Here is a 17,057-nt window from a genome sequence, read left to right on the forward strand (position 1 = left end):
CAGAAGCCTTACCATTTACAATTGCTACAAGCCCTGACACCCGATGACAAAGTCAAACGCTTTGAATTTTCGGCGCGGTTGCAACAGCTCATGGAAGAGGATGCGTTCAGTGAGAAACTTGTTTTCACTGATGAAGCAACATTTTTTCTTAATGGTGAAGTGAACAGACACAATGTGCGAATTTGGGCAGTAGAGAATCCTCACGCAATTCACCAAAAGTTAATGTGTTTTGTGCAATCTCACGGTTTAAAGTTTACGGCCCCTTTTTCTTCTGCGAAAAAAACGTTACATGACACGTGTATCTGGACATGCTGGAAAATTGGCTCATGCCACAACTGGAGACCGACAGCGCCGACTTCATCTTTCAACAGGATGGTGCTCCACCACACTTCCATCATGATGTTTTGGAAAACCGATGGATTGGTCGTGGTGGAGATCATGATCAGCAATTCATGTCATGGCCTCCACCCTTTCCCGACTTAACCCCATGCGATTTCTTTCTGTGGGGTTATGTGAAGGATTCAGTGTTTAAACCTCCTCTACCAAGAAACGTGCCAGAACTGCGAGCTCGCATCAACGATGCTTTCGAACTCATTGATGGGGACATGCTGCGCCGAGTGTGGGAGGAACTTGATTATCGGCTTGATGTCTGCCGAATCACTAAAGGGGCACATATCGAACATTTGTGAATGTCTAAAAAAACTTTTTGAGTTTTTGTATGTGTATGCAAAGTATTGTGACAATCTCAAATAATAAAGTTATTGTAGAGCTGTGAAATCGCTTCAATCATTTGTAATAACCCTGTATTTTCAGTCAAGAATTTTGTCTCTCAAAATACTAAAAGACCTTCGCCGTATAGTCAGAGCACACCTTTGATTACTCATCTGCGGATGAAAAATGACCCTGTAAGAATGAAAGAGAATCGTGAAACATACCTATCACTACCTCCCACGTGGATGGCTCAATTCTACCTGCGCTCTAGTCCAAAGAATGTCTACCCAACAAGGATTTACGCATTCTCCGTTGCCCTAAGAGCTTCGGCATTAAGGACCAAAGATTTATGCCCGAGTCTCCAATGATAATGATGGAGTCTGCCTTTCACAATTTTGTATAACTTTTTTTTTATGGACCTGGCATGATTATAGATGTACAGACCGTCGTGCCTGAAGTTGCTGAATGCCGAAAAACTCTGCTTCGTGCAACTTAGTCATTAATGTGCGGTCAGGCGACGGAAGGTGACCCTGGTCTAGTAGAGGAATAGAAACAGAGGTAAGCAGAAAAAATGGGTACAACGTGGACACCTTCCAGATTTGTAAGTTTGATAACAAATTTAGTAAATAACATAATTTTGCAAATACAAATCTCTTGGCGAAGAGGGCCGAGCGGGGTAGCTGCGTGGTCTTGGGCGCCTTGTCACGGTCCGCGCGGCTCCCCCCGTTGGAGCTTCGAGTCCTCCCTCGGGCATGGATATGTGTGTTGTCCATAGCGTAAGTTAGTTTAAGTTAGATTAAGTAGTGTGTAAGCTTAGAAACCGATGACTTAAGCAGTTTGGTCCCATAAGATTTTATCACAAATTTACAATTTTTTCTTGACGAAGGAAGTATCTGTGCTGTCATTAATTTTCAGATTATAAACCAGAATGGATATCATCCTAAAAGTAGAAGAATTATTCACTGTCCTATTACACCACAGTGATAGAACGCAAATTTCTGTTTAACTGCGAGGGGCGTTCAACAAGTAATGCAATATTGCATTAGCGCGTTGGTTTTATTCAGGATTCCAATTCTTCATATTATTCCCCACTCTTTTTTTTTACAAAACCCTGTGTTTCAACATAATCTCCGTTCAATGTGACGGCCTTAAACCATCTTACTGGAAGGGTCTGTATGAGCGGATGGTGTCATTCTACTCGTCGACGTCGGAACCAACGTCTTGCTGCATCAATAACTTTCCCACCATCCACGTACTGCTTCCTGCTGGGTGCATCCTTCATTGGGACAAACTGATGGAAACCATAAGGTGCTAGATCTGGACTGCAGGTCGGATGAGGAAAATCAATCCAATGAAGTTTGGTGAGCCGCTTGTGTGAGGCCTTGCGTTGTAATGGAGAAGTTAGTTTGCATTTTTCTTGATCGTTGCACATAAGGGAAGACATCAAATAGAATGACCCCTTCAGAGTCTCAGAAGTCCGTTGGCATAGGTTTACCGGCTACGGGTACGGCTTTGAACATTTTCTTCAGAGGGGAGGTGGGGTGGCGCCACTCCATGGACTGCCGTTTTCTTTCCTGTTCGAAGTGTTGAACCCATGTTTAATCGCCTGCGACGATGTTAAAAAAATTGTCACGATCAGCTTCGTAGCGTGCAAGCAATTATGCACCGATGGTACTTCGTTATTCTTCATGGTCACCTGGTAGGCGGCGAGGAACCCAGCGCACACATTTTTCAGTAGCCCAAATGGTGTACAAAGTGTGTCAACACTACCAAAAAAGACGTGCAGTTGAACAGCGAGGTGTCTGATTGCGACCGTCAATCACCTTGTACGAAAGTGCTCTCACGTTCCAACACTGCACAAGTCTCGGCTATATGCGGTCGGCCCGCTCATGGGAGATCGGACACGTTAGCACAACCTTGATGCCATGAAGGCAGATGCCTCGCCCAATGGCTCAACGTGTCTTTTTTCATGGTCAAGTCTCTGAAATATTCTGCAAGCACCTATCCACATCTGCGATGCTCTGGTTTTCCACCAAAAGAAAGTGAACGATAGCTCTCTGCCTGGAACGCACCTCAGTTACAGACGCCATCTGAAAGCTACGTAGAGCGCCGCCACGTATCGGAACTTCATGAAAATATAGTAGCCGGAGAGGAAATATTCCATGGCGCCCCAAAACAAATTCTGCATTTTGTCAACCAAAAGTGACCGAGAAGGGAAAGATGATGCATTACATAGTTTTGAAAGCTCCTCGTCAATATGCCCTGTCTTAAATGAAATTGGAATCTATATAAAAACTTTCCAAGGATGTGGCTAGCATTATAAGGAAAAATAACTATCTTTCTTTAGCTAGTTAAATTACAGGATAATAAATACAAAATGAAATAGGGGTAACGCAGGAGTAGGTTTATTCTCCTTCTTCCTCTTTTACTTGCGCTCTTGTCTTGCAGTGTGCGCAGGGTCGGAGTGGCTACGATCGGATTTCGAAATGTTAGTTAAAGGGGGCCGGATGCCCTTCCTGCCACTACCCCGTACCTCCCCTCCCCCCCCCCCCCCCCTCCCAGGACGGAATCAGTGCACCCCAGCTGCCTGCATCTAGTGTAAACAATGAAATAGTGCAGACGTGTTTCAACTGTGTCCGAGTCTTGTAACTGAGGCGGAAAGTGGGGACCTGCCTGGTATTCACCTAGTGGGGATGTGGAAAACCGCCTAAAAACCATATCCAGGCTGGCCGGCGCACCGGTTTTCATCGTTAATCCGCCAGGCGGATTCGAACTGGGGCCGGCGCTCTCGGCTAACGTGACGGGTGCAAGAGTAGGTTTAGTAACGAATAAAAAAATAGGAGCGAGGGTAATCTACTACTAACAGCATAGTGAACGCATTATTGTAGGAAAGATAGACATAAAACCCACACCTACCACAGTACAACAAGTTTATATGCCAACTAGCTTCGCAGATAGCGAAGAGATCGAAGAAATGTATGATGAGATAAAAGAAAGTGAATGGAGAGCAGTAGGAAAAGGAAGAGAAGGAAAAGTTGTAGGTGACTATGGAATGAGGGTACGGAATGGAAGAGGAAGCCACAAGGTACAATTTTGCACAGTGCATAACTGAATCATAGCTAACACTTTGTTTGATAATCATGGACGAAGGTTGTATACGTGGAAGAGGCCTGGAGACACTGCAAAGTTTCAGAAAGATTATATAATAGTAAGACAGAGTTTTAGGAACCAGGTTTTAAATTGTAAGACATTCCTGGGGGCAGGTGTGGACTACAACCACAATCTATTGGTTATGAACTGTATATTAAAACTGAAGAAACTGCGAAAATGTGGGAATTTAAGGAAATGGGATCTGGATAAACTGAAAGAACCAGAAGTTGTAGAGAGTTCCAGAAAGAGCATTAGGGAACGATTGACAAGAACATGGGAAAAAATGCAGTAGAAGAACAATGGGTAACTTTGAGAGATGAAATAATGAAGGCAGCAGAGGATGAAGTAGGTAAAAAGAAGAGGGCTAGTAGAAGTCCTTGGGGAAACAGAAGAGAGATTGAACTTAACTGTTGAAAGTAGAAAATATAAAAGTGCAGTACATGAAGTAGGCAAAAAGGAATACAAACACTCAAAAATGAGATCGACAGGAAGCGCAAAATGGCTAATAAGGGATGGCTACAGGACAAATGTAAGGATGTAGAGGCGTATATCACTAGGGGTAAGATAGATACTGCCTACAGGAAAATTAAAGAGACCTTTGGAAAAAATAGAACCACTTGCATGAACATCAAGAGCTCAGATGGCAACCCACTTCTAAGCAAAGAAAGGAAAGTAGAAATGTGGAGGGAGTATACAGAGGGTATATAAAAGGGCTTCGCTTCTTTCTTAATTACCTATGCTAATGGTCACGTAAGTTTCCCTCTTCCAAACGGACAGTAAATGTGACTCCTTGTGAATGAGAGATGAAATGATTTTTTAGCCATTAAGGCGTGAAGTAAGTTGCTCTCAGGACTACATTCACAGTGAAGTAATCTTTCTGCACAAGAAAAGAATAAGCATCTTGGGATTTCACATGGTTACTGTAGCGACAAATGTTGTGAACGTTCAATTGCATGAATAATTAACATTGGTGAAAGCGAAATACGAACGGAAATAATTTTGATTATCTCAGTGGCGTTAAACGATGATTTTGGCTGAAATGTACTTCTTAGTTACATCGAACGCTTTTAACAACGTTGAATGGACTGCACTGCGAAATCATGAACGTATGAGGGATAAAAGACCGGGAGCGAAGATTATTTGCAGCTTGTACTGAAACTAAACCGTAGTTGTAAAGAGTCGAAGGACATGAAAGGGGCGCTGTGATTGGAAAGGGAATGAGACAGGTTTGCAGCTAGCCATCGACGTTATTCAATCTGCACATTGAGCAAGCAGTAAGGAAATCAATGAGAAATATGATAAGGGAATTAATGTTTAATGAGAGTAATCAAAAAGTTTGAGGTATGCCAATGTCATTGTAATTTCATCAGAGACAGCAAATGACATGGAACAGCACTTGATCGGAGAGGATAATGTCTTGAAAAGAAATTACACGGTTAATATTAACAAAAGCAGAACACCAGAGTCGGACGGTAGTCGAATTAAATCAAATAAAGCAGAAAAAATTAGATTAGCATATGAAGTACTTAAAGGTTTGCTGTTTGGGCAGCAAAATAACTGATGATGGCCGAAGAAGAGAAGAAATCAAATGTAGACTGGCTATGGCACGAAATGGTTTTCTGAAACAGAGAAAGTTGGTAATTTAAAATATAAATTTAAGCAGAAAACCTAAACACAGTTGCGAATATGAACCACCTTCGGCTGTGTATTGGAATGACGGGAACGAAAATTTGTGTCGGACAGGACTCGTCGCTTTACACAAGCGCTCGACTTAACTGCTTCCGTTATCCGAGCACGAATCATGGTCACACCAAATCTTCCATATGTCCTCACCCAATGTCACACCATGCACTTGTACGTTATGTATATTCTCGTGCGGGAAGGACATATTTATTGAGAGTCTAGGGCCTAGTATGGGCCAATAAATATGAAATAGCAGTGCCTTTGTTATTAAGAAATAAGATCCAATGTTCTTTTGTACATGCATGCATGTCCGAAGAAACATTGAACTGTACTTATTAATAACACAGGAACTGATATTTTTTATAGCTTTAAGCGTTAGGAAGCTTCTTCTGAAGGTTTTTGTATGGAATGTAGCCTCATAGGTAAGTGAAACGTGGGTGATAAACAGCTCAAACAAGAAGAGAGAAGATTTGGAATATGGTGCTACAAACGAATGCTGAAGATGAGACGGGTAGCTCGGGTAACTAACAGAATGTAATTGGAAAAAAATATATCAATGGCACAAACTGACAAAAGGAAGGGATCATTTGATAAGACGCGCTATGTGATCAAAAGTATCCGGAGAGTCTCGAAAACACAAATTTTTCATATTAAGTGCATTGTGCTGCCACCTACTGCCAGGTACTCCATATCAGTGACCTCAGTAGTCATTAGACATCGTGAGAGAGCAGAATGGGGCGCTCCGCGGAGCTCACGGTCTTAGAACGTGATCAGGTGGTTGGGTGTCACTCGTGTCATACGTCTGTACGCGAGATTTCCACACTCCTAAACATGCCTAGGTCCATTGTTTCCGATGTGATAGTGAAGTGGAAACATGAAGGGACACGTACAGCACAAAAGCGTACAGGCTGACCTCGTCTGTTGAACGACAGAGAAAAAATGTTTAAATGTGTGTGAAATCTTATAGGACTTAACTGCTAAGGTCATCAGTCCCTAAGCTTACACACTACTTAACCTAAATTATCGTAAGGACAAACACACTCACCCATGCCCGAGGGAGGACTCGAACCTCCAGCGGGACCAGCCGTACAGTCCAAGACCGCAGCGCCAAGACCACTCGGCTAATCCCGCGCGGCGAACGACAGGGAGCGCCGACAGTTGAAGAGGGTCGTAATATGTAATAGGCAGACATCTATCCAGACCATCGCACAGGTATTCCAAACTTCACCAGGATCCACTACAAGTACTATGACAATTAGGTGGGAGGTGAGAAGGATTTCATGGTCGAGCGGCTGCTTATAAGCCACACATCACGCCGGCAAATGCCAAACGACGCCTCGCTTGTTGTAAGTAGCGTAAACATTGGGCGATTGAACAGTGGAAAAACGTTGTGTGGAGTAACGAATCACGTTACAGTATGTGGCGATCCGATGGCAGGGTGTGGGTATGGCGAATGCCCGGTGAACGTCATCTGCCAGCGTGTGTGGTGCCAATAATAGAAATGCGGAGGAGGTGTTGTTACGGTGTGGTCGTGTTTTTCATGGAGGGGACTTGCACCACTTGTTGTTTTGCGTGGAACTATCACAGCACAGCAGGCCGCGGTGACCGAGCGGTTCTAGGCGCTTCAGTCTGGAAACGCGCGGCTGCTACGGTCGCAGGTTCGAATCCTGCCTCGGGAATAGATGTGGTGATGTCCTTAGGTTAGTCAGGTTTCAGTAGTTCTAAGTTCTAGGAGACTGATGATCTCAGATGTTAAGTCCCATAGTGCTCAGAGCCATCTGAACCATTTTTTTATCACAGCACAGGCCTACACTGACGTTTTAACTACTTCTTGCTTCCCACTGTTGAGCAATTCGGGGATGACGATTGAATCTTTCAAGACGATCGAGCGTCTGTTGATAATGACCGGCCTGTGGTGGAGTGGTGACACGATAATAACATCCCTGTAATGGACTGGCCTACAAAGAGGCCTACAGAACACCTTTGGGATGTTTTGGAACGCCGACTTCGTGCCAGGCCTCACCGACCGACATCGATAACTCTCCTCAGTGCAGCGCTCCGTGAAGAATCGGCTGCCATTCCCCAAGATACCTTCCAGCACCTGGTTGAACGTATGTCTGCAAGAGTGGAAGCTGTCATCAAGGCTGAAGGTGGGCCAACGCAATATTGAATTCGAGAATCACCGATGGAGGGCACCACGAACTTGTAGGTCATTTTCAGCCAGGTATTCATATACTTTAGATCACATAGTGTATAATGAACCATCAAAAAATCGTGTTTGTTAACAAAGAGTTAGGGACAATAATCGTAGTGGGAGACCTAGGAATGAATGCAGCAAGTATGTTTCATATAAGCGCACACTCCGCTGCAGAGTGAAAAAAATCATTCTGGAATACAGTAAGCAGCTTCAAGTGATGTAGTTTGCAGTAGGTATTTGGAGCTCCAGAAGCCTGCGCAGGATAGAGTAGCGTAGAGGACTTCATCAAATCACCCTTCACAAGAATAGTCCGATCGAATACTACAAGGTTAGAATAAATCATCTTCATCTAGAGGTGCTGTAGACAAAAAAAATGAAAATCAACGAGAAAGCGAAAGAATGAAACAGAAAGAAAGTTTGTTTACTGAAAACTTCTTACTCTATTACGAGTGTTACTTTGATTAACGAACACTCGTAACTGAAATATCGGCAGCTGGCTAGCGCTGCAGGTTGCTGCAGAGCGCGGTCTGTTTCCGCCACGGGCAGACGCTTTCGGCTGCGCGTCGGCTCTTTCCGGCTGATGCTGTGTCACCGCGCGTCATGTCTGAAATCCGATATTTCGCACAGGCTTTGCGCGCTTTGTTATGGAAGCTCAGAATGAAATGCTAACTCCATTCTCCCCCTGTCATTATATTCGTCGTCCGCGCAGCTCCCGGGCCCGGTCGCGCACAATGTTACATGTCTCTACAGCCATTTATTTACTGCGGAGCCTGCCGGATGCGATACGGGACCGCTCACGTTTTGTGCCAGATGAGAGGGTTAACATTTGGTATTTCATCTCTCAAGAACAATATGCCATATGGAACGCGTGGAGTTTCATTGTCGAACGATCATTGTTTCTGTAAAAAAATCAGGGTACTTTGTAGATAGTCAGGGGATACGCACAAACTCCTGCTCGGGTTGAATTGCAGGGACAACCTACGGAGTGAGTAACTGATTCACTATTGAACCAGCAAAACTGAGATGTGAGTGAACACAGATGCCTGAGAGGGCAGGGGGAGGTTATTTTAGCTAACACCGATTGCTTGTCACCGACGTTTTTTGTGAAAAGCCCCAACGTTTTTACAATCAACCTGTTCAGTGTTTATAAAAAATCGTCTTCTGTATGTAAAGAACAGGACGTCCTCCGAGTAATTCGGACCATGAAAGTATTTTCTGGAAGTTTCCTTGAATTTTTATTCAGAATGAATGAGTCGGCAGCAGACGTTGAATTATTTTTCTTTCCTGTTTCTCGCTGCCATCCATATTTTCAGGTGGCTTATAATACTCCTGTTCGGCCGATTACTCAGTGTCGTCCAACAGTCTCTGGTCTTTACACTACATTTATTGCTGCAAAATACCCATACAAGTTCGAAATACAATTACAGTAATACAAGGAATCAGAAATTTTACACATTGCGGCAAACGTAGTCATTTACCAAACGCCTTATTTTAGTGCAGAGTTCTGTATGGTAACTTTCTCATATTCGATGGCACAGTTTATACTCACACACTACGTTTGTTTCATCATATGTTGTGTTGTTACAAATAAGATCGTAGAAAACATGGACTGCCATTCTGGTAATCACGTGTCTCATTATGAAGTTTTCCTTTGTCCATATTCTGTCAGTCTTGCCCTCTGTAACATAAAATCCAAGAGGTATGTCTTGCCTTTATTCTTTCAATGTTTCTTAATAGATTTTACAACGCCTTGGTGGTAGATTCCCTCGCCAAATGGTATAGCAGTCTGGATTGTGTAGTTTTTGACTCTCCCTATCGCTTTTTATGTAAGACGCCTTTAGTATTCCTAGTGTTGTTAGATATTTTACTGTAAGATGTGATCCGATGATCTTTTATATTAGCGAGATTTTGGCTCTGTATACTGCCACTGCCACCTCTAGGCAGAGACATCTCATGTTTCCTATTTCGTGAATAGCCATTATTGCTTGCACTGCTTTCTCTGCAACATGTTTTGTGAAACAGTTTGCACTTGTTCGTATCGAGACGCATAGATATTTGAAGACTGCTATAATTTTAGTTTTCTCTCCCGTATGAAGGTCTATTTTTATCTCCCGTATGGAGGTCTATTTTTATCTCCCGTATGAAGGTCTATGCCGGTGCACGTGCTTTTATTTTATTTTTCAACTACACCATTTCTGTTTTTGTCACATTTATTTCGAAGTCGTGTTTGATGCACCAATCTTCCATATAGTTTATGGTTTCCTGCAGGTCTGTAAAGCCTTTTGAGCCTAGTACAATGTCGTCTGAATATGCGTATAAGGTTAAGCCCTCCCTTTGAGTATTATTACAATTTCTTGCGCTACGAGGATGAACAATAAGAGACTTGCTGAGTTCTAGGGTCTTTATTGTGTTCTTTATGGCGCATGATTAATAGCTGGAATAAAGAAGAGCAAATAGCTTGTTTTTTGTGTGCAAGACTTTTGTTCGTGAATAATGACATCTAGGTCGCTTACTCGGTCAGTGCACGATTAGTGCACGGTACCAGTATGTTCCAAAAATGACGCGCACGAAAATGCGAAGTTTCACGGGACAGTATCTCGGGTTCTTTTCATCACAAAGATAAAAGATCAAGACTAGCAGAGAGCCCTTGCCCTAGCTACGCTTGTATTCCTATCGGACGAATGAACATAGTGTAGTTATCCTACTTTACAGAGTCAAAATTTACGCATTGCCTACTTCCTCCAGCAGAAGAAAATTGAGCAAATCGATTGGTTCTTTTGCTTTAGGTGTGATCTATGGTAGACCTAAGGCGGCTTTTATATTGATCGTGGTCAGATCTTGAGAAAATCCCGAAAACCCAGGACTTTTGGTCAAGAAATCACCAACTGTGGGGACAGCCACTTCTATATTTTCTATTTACGGCAGATCGTCAAAACGTTTCATATACCATTATTTTTACCATATAACATATTCTCTGAGAACTTAGAAGTTTCTTTCAATATCACTATCCGTTAACGAGATCCAGAGGATGAAGGTACTGTACTTACGAAGAAAACCGTAAAACATGGCTTTTTAGCAATTTTTGCACCGTAGGCTGTAATTATGTAAATGACCAACCGTAGCAGATCGTTCAAATTTTAACTGTAAATTTTGTAAGCAGTCACCTATAAAAACCATTTTCCGTTTTCGAACATCTATCCATTAAAGACGTACAACCAGAAAACCACGATTTTTGGGTAATACGAGTAAAAGTACCAATTGCGCGGATGGCCAATTCTGTAATTTCTGTTCATGACAGATTATCAAAATTTTTGTCACTTGTTATTAAGATGATAATTTCGAGGAATCTTGAAACTGTTTCGGTATCATTTTCCGTTAACGAGATCCAGAGGCTCAAAGTTACCGTACTTGTGGATGTAGTATCCAGTCTGAGGGGCGTAAATGCAAATTTAACTGACGTATTAAATACATGGAAAGGGTTGCTGGGTCAAAAGGCCATCTCAAGGGTTCTGAGGTCACCAAACTATCTTTTTAGTCAGAATTTTTTCACAAATAAAACTTTATGACGCGCTGATTCCTATACAGTTGTGCCCAAAGCGGAAGTCCAGTGACAAAAAATGGACTGAAAAGGTTCTGAAATGAACTTAAAATACACTGGCGAAGTTTAACACTTAGCTATGGGTGAATTTTGGACCGAAATTTTAAACATGTGGGTGTAGGAGAATAAAAATAAGTTGGGTTCCTGTCAATTTGTGAACTGCCGAGGTTTGGTAGGTACAGTTCCAGTGGGAAAGGAAAGAAAATGAGGCTGTATAAGTGAGAGAGGGGACCGTGTCAGAAAGATGTACTGCAAATCAGTGGGAGGAAAAGGGCACAATGAGGGTGAGGTATATGTAGTCAGTGGTAGTGAGAAGGAGGTGCTAAGTGCTAAAGGTTATTTACGAAGAGGGACTGGGTAAAAGGATTTAGTGTTTTGTGTTTAAAAAAAGCGCTAATATATTGTAATGTCAAAGTTTTTGGTGAAGAGTGCGGACTGAGAACTGAGACAGCTGGTTCCTCCATATCCGTCAGTCAGTTACAGAGGAGCATATTTCCCTTTTGTGTGCTCCAGTAACAGTATTTTTCATCTGGTACATTATTATTTATTACGAAAGGTTGAGGCTATTACCGCCATCAGATCACGAGCTTACAACTCGAGGAACAAAGTTCGCTGTCAACTGCATTTAAATCTAGAAGGAAGCCGGGCTTTACCAATTTATTAACTTTATTAATAAATGCGAGGTCATTTACGTTGATGGAAATTCAACTATAGTTGCAAATGTTGTAAGAGACGGCGTTATGCTTTATGGAAACGTTTGCTGCTAAATTTCCAGGAATGCATGATTTAAGAAAGGACACGAAAAATATTACTTTCATCCACATATTAGTGACACAATCATAGTTAAAGATACACTTACGTTTTGCGAAATCGGAATGAAGACAAAGTGACAGGGAAAGGAAATCATACGACAATTTTTCTGCAGTCGTACTTACAGCTGCATGATTTTTGAATGTAACTGGCAATATGGCAATACGGGATTTGTAGTTAGAACTAGTGTGGACTGTACTACACAAATGCTAATGCTATACCTCGTCCGATAAAAGTATAAATGTCGACAGTAGTAAGAAAAGAAGGTTTCAAGAACATTTTTATCTAATTTACGATCTCTACCGCTGACCACAGGTAACTTTATTAAGTGATCACTTTCATAATTGTGCTCTGTCTCTCTCCCTGGATCCTCTCTGTCTCTCCCGCCCCATCACTGCACTCCTCCCCCCCCCCCCCCCCTTAATTGTATTTCCGGAGAGTCCAATAGCGCTTGTGTATTGGCGTCCTTCGGTCAATGAGCTCGTGGACTTCGAGTGGAGCAGCGTGTCATACTGTTGATTGCCTAAACACTGGCAGCGCTAGTCGCTCGTCAACATCAACAGCAGCGGCAGCAGCAGTAAGCAACTAGTGAATATCAGAAAAAAAAAATGGTACTTGCCAAATACTGACATTGTCAAAATGTATTGTTACTCTTATAACTGTTTATTTCAGCACCTGTAAGTCATGTTGGTTGGTTGGTTGGTTTGGGGAAGGAGACCAGACAGCGTGGTCATCGGTCTCATCGGATTAGGGAAGGATGGGGAAAGAAGTCGGCCGGGCCCTTTAAGAGGAAACATCCCGGCATTTGCCTGGATTGATTTAGGGAAATCACTGAAAACCTAAATCAGGATGGCCGGACGCGGGATTGAAGCGTCGTCCTCCCGAATGCGAGTCCAGTGTCTAACCACTACGCCACCCCGCTCGGTGTAAGTCATGTGTTCAGTTGAAGACACGCATTGAGCTAGAGGAATTCGAGCAGGCTATCTGTCGTAAACAGCAGACAAAAAAAAAAAAAAAAAAATTGGTTCAAATGGCTCTGAGCACTATGGGACTTAACATCTATGGTCATCAGTCCCCTAGAACTTAGAACTACTTAAACCTAACTAACCTAAGGACAGCACACAACACCCAGCCATCACGAGGCAGAGAAAATCCCTGACCCCGCCGGGAATCGAACCCGGGAATCCGGGCGTGGGAAGCGAGAACGCTACCGCATGACCACGAGGTGCGGGCAACAGCAGACATATGTGATCCTAGCTATCTACATCGAGAATGGAAGGCCGCGACAGTTGCGGAATATAAAAATATTTTTTGTGCAAATAATGAACATGCAGCAGAATCCAAAGAAGCTGCATTATGTAACAGACACACCTTGCTGCCTGTACTGGAATTGTGTGCCTTCCTGAAATGCCTGTCCACTCTTCCACTACGCAGGAAGTGTAAACAATAACTGTATCCGAGCATAGTACTCTCTTGTTGCATTTAGGCTTGACAATGCCGGCAGCGGAAGACGACAGTCGTAAGTATTTGACAGTGTCTGTGCACCATTCTTGCATCGGAGAGCTAAGCATTCAATCCATTTTTATTTCTTCCAATGCAGGCTGTGATGATGATGATAATGATGTATATACGAGTTGTATTGCTGAGAAGGATGCGACCGAAGCAACTTGTTGCTTCTGCAGTATCCTGGAAAAAATTATGTTGAGAATATTTTCTGCAGTTATGTAAATGCTTGAGAGAGATGACTGTGCTGTAGCAGTCGAGAGTTCCCCAGAAGATTGACGACTGGGAGAAAAAAGCCATGTGTAATAATATTTTGGGCGAAACAGTGGTCTTTTACTAGTATCAAATAACAAAGTTCTGCGAAGTATAGCATCGTCTATATTTTTTTTTTAATTTGATTGCCCAGTTCATGTCACATAAGTACATTTATTCTTTTATGAATATGAACGGCGCTCCCCATGTAAGTGATAACCAGTCACGGAGACAGCCACATCTTCTAATCATGTCTGGCCTTAATTTAATGTGCAGACCTAGGCCAGGGTTGTTGTTGTTATTGTTCATGTCTAGTTGGAATATGAAACTAGTTACCGAGAGACAGCTGTTTTTGTAGAAGGTTCTCGTGATATGACCCTCCCTTTCAGATAAGTTGTGCCTAAAACTGTCTGGAAGAGAGTAGATACGGGTGGTCAGCTTCTAGCAGTCTGTCTAGAAGAGAGATAGGAACAGCACTGAGCGCTCCAGAGACTAACAACTTACTCTGTATTGCTGTGAACGAATGTGTGTTAAAGTACAGTCGAACTGCGGACGCAGTTAACGTTTCTCAGTGAGTAGAATACGAGATTCATATGGAGCAGTCTGACTGATGGTTACATACATGTGTACTAAGAAAAAATTTACTGTTATCCTTCTTATTTACATCTAGCACAACTGACTCTCATGGGCGGCGGCCTATGGATTTGACATTGACCATTTGAATCATAATGTTTAAAGCAGGTCTCATAATTAGAAATAACAGAGTCATCTTTCAACACTTGAGATAGCAACTGAAAACCATGTGATATATCACGCAATCATGGTGTTGGAAATAACTAATAGTACACAGCATTCAGACACTGCCGTCCTTTTACAGGTCTTTCATATACATCAAGGAGCACGTACAAATGTTTTTTGTTTTTAACCAAATGTACATGTAAAACACATAGAAGCAGCCGTTTTGAACAGTGAATCCATTATCTTCAAATGGTATCAGGATGTACCATTCTGCTGCAACAATGTGTTGTAGATTAGTTAACACAGCACTGCTATACGTTCATTGCCTTCACAGAAGTTAACTCTGAGAGTGAATGCTCCGGACCTTGCACCAAAATACGCTACGACGTTATTCACAGCTACATTAGGGATAAATTGAGCGTTGTGTTCATTGAGCACTTATATTTGTGTGCTTCAAAAGTCGCAACATTGCTAGCAAAACTACTACGCTATCCCGTTCGGTAGTGGAGTTGGGCAGCCACGCAGTTACAGCAGGTCCCTTGTGAACAATAAAAGTCTATAGTGAGAACGAGTGTACATACATGCACGTACGTACCTTCAGAAACAATGTATGCTAGTTATGCGATTCAGCAGGCACTAGATCATAGAATCAGCTGGCAACCAGTTGTCAAGAGTTTGTACGTGAATTTATGGATCGGTTTACTGGAGCTTGTGTGGCAAGCGCAGTACTACCCTGTGGAGCAAATCCTTGCACCATTCTACGGCACCTACTGTTTATCAATGTATGGAACTATATACCTCCATGATACAACAGTGCCAAATATTGGCATGGGGTTACATTAAAATTTAGTATATTTATATACCCATGAACATGTAGGAGCTCACAGACAGTGAGTACGTCAACTGAGTATCTATAAAAACCTCAGACCACTAATACACAGAGTGAAAATTTTTGAACTAAATGAAAAAAACGTAAATTAGTTACAAACTACGGGGTACGCAAACTTTATTCAACACGTAAACGTCACTACAGATCTTCGGATTTCGGTTATGACTTGTTGGATATGCCTGCCAAATTGGCGATGATGTGGCGCACAGGAATAGCGAAATTCTGCATGACCCGCTGAAGTGTCGGAAAATCGATGCTGTCGATGACTTCCTGAATGGCTGTTTTAAGCTCAGAAGTAGTTTTGGAGTTATTGCTGTACAGCCCCACGAAATGAGTCGCACGTGCTCAGATCCGGAGAATATGGCGGCCAACGAGGCCCATGCCAGTGCTTCTGGATACCCGGGAGCCAGAATGTGGTCCCCAAAGTGCTCCTCCAGGGCATAACACACTCTGCTGCTTCGATGGGATCGAGCCCCGTCTTGCATTAACCACGTCGTGACGAAATCAGGGACGAAATGGGGATGAAATCTTCTTCCAAATCCTTCACGTACCGTTCGGTAGTTACCGTGCCTTCAAGCAATATCGCACCGATTATTGCATGACTGGAAATTGCACACCACACAGTCACCCGTTGAGAGCCAAGAGACTTCCAGATCGCGAAATGCCGTTTCTCAATCCCCCAAATGTACCAATTTTGCTTACTGACGAACCCATCCAAATGAAAGCCGGATTCGTCGCTAAACCCAACCATACTACTTCCCATCATGGGCTGCGGCCAACCGCGCAATTCGAACGTCCGAACGCAAACCGTTCAGAAGTTATGAGGATTTTATTTCATATTGCTCAATAACTGTCACCCTGTAAAGGCATAGCCTTCTTCAGGGATGAGTGGACGAAGAACTGACGACATAAGGAGCTTGTAGCAATAGACTCGTTGTATAGTGATGCTGGAAACCGGAGGCAGAAGAAAAATAAGAATGCATCGTTATTTCCCGATGACATCCGGGCTTTAACCGTTGCTGCTGCAGGATGTAGGAAAACTAATTCTGTCGCTATTAACACATCCCGAGCGTGATACATATTTTCAGAAACACTGTTTGATCTAAATACCAGCTATTACAGGAGACCTTTACGTGATATTGATGGAGTTATGTTCAGCAGAATCAGTGATATCCCATCACCGAAGGCGAAACCCAACACAATAATTGTGTTAGATGATGTCACCGTGAGGAATCACGATCAATTGCAGATATTTCTGCTTCGGTCGAAATGTAAGTCCGTAATTTTTTTATTTGAGCCAGATATATTTCCAGATACCAAAGCAATTAGTTCGTGATAATGATAACCTCATCATCACTTTCGAACAGGACAATATGAATTTAAAGCATATTTACCAGGTACAGCTAGGTGCCGATATGATGTCCAACGAATTTATGAACATCAGCCCAGACTGGTGGAATAACGTGCAGCGTGCGTTCCTGATTTTTGACGAAACTGAACACTAGCCTATGTAGGCGAAACTTCCA

Source organism: Schistocerca serialis, chromosome 7, assembly GCF_023864345.2.
Source record: "Schistocerca serialis cubense isolate TAMUIC-IGC-003099 chromosome 7, iqSchSeri2.2, whole genome shotgun sequence".
Lineage (NCBI taxonomy): Eukaryota > Metazoa > Arthropoda > Insecta > Orthoptera > Acrididae > Schistocerca > Schistocerca serialis.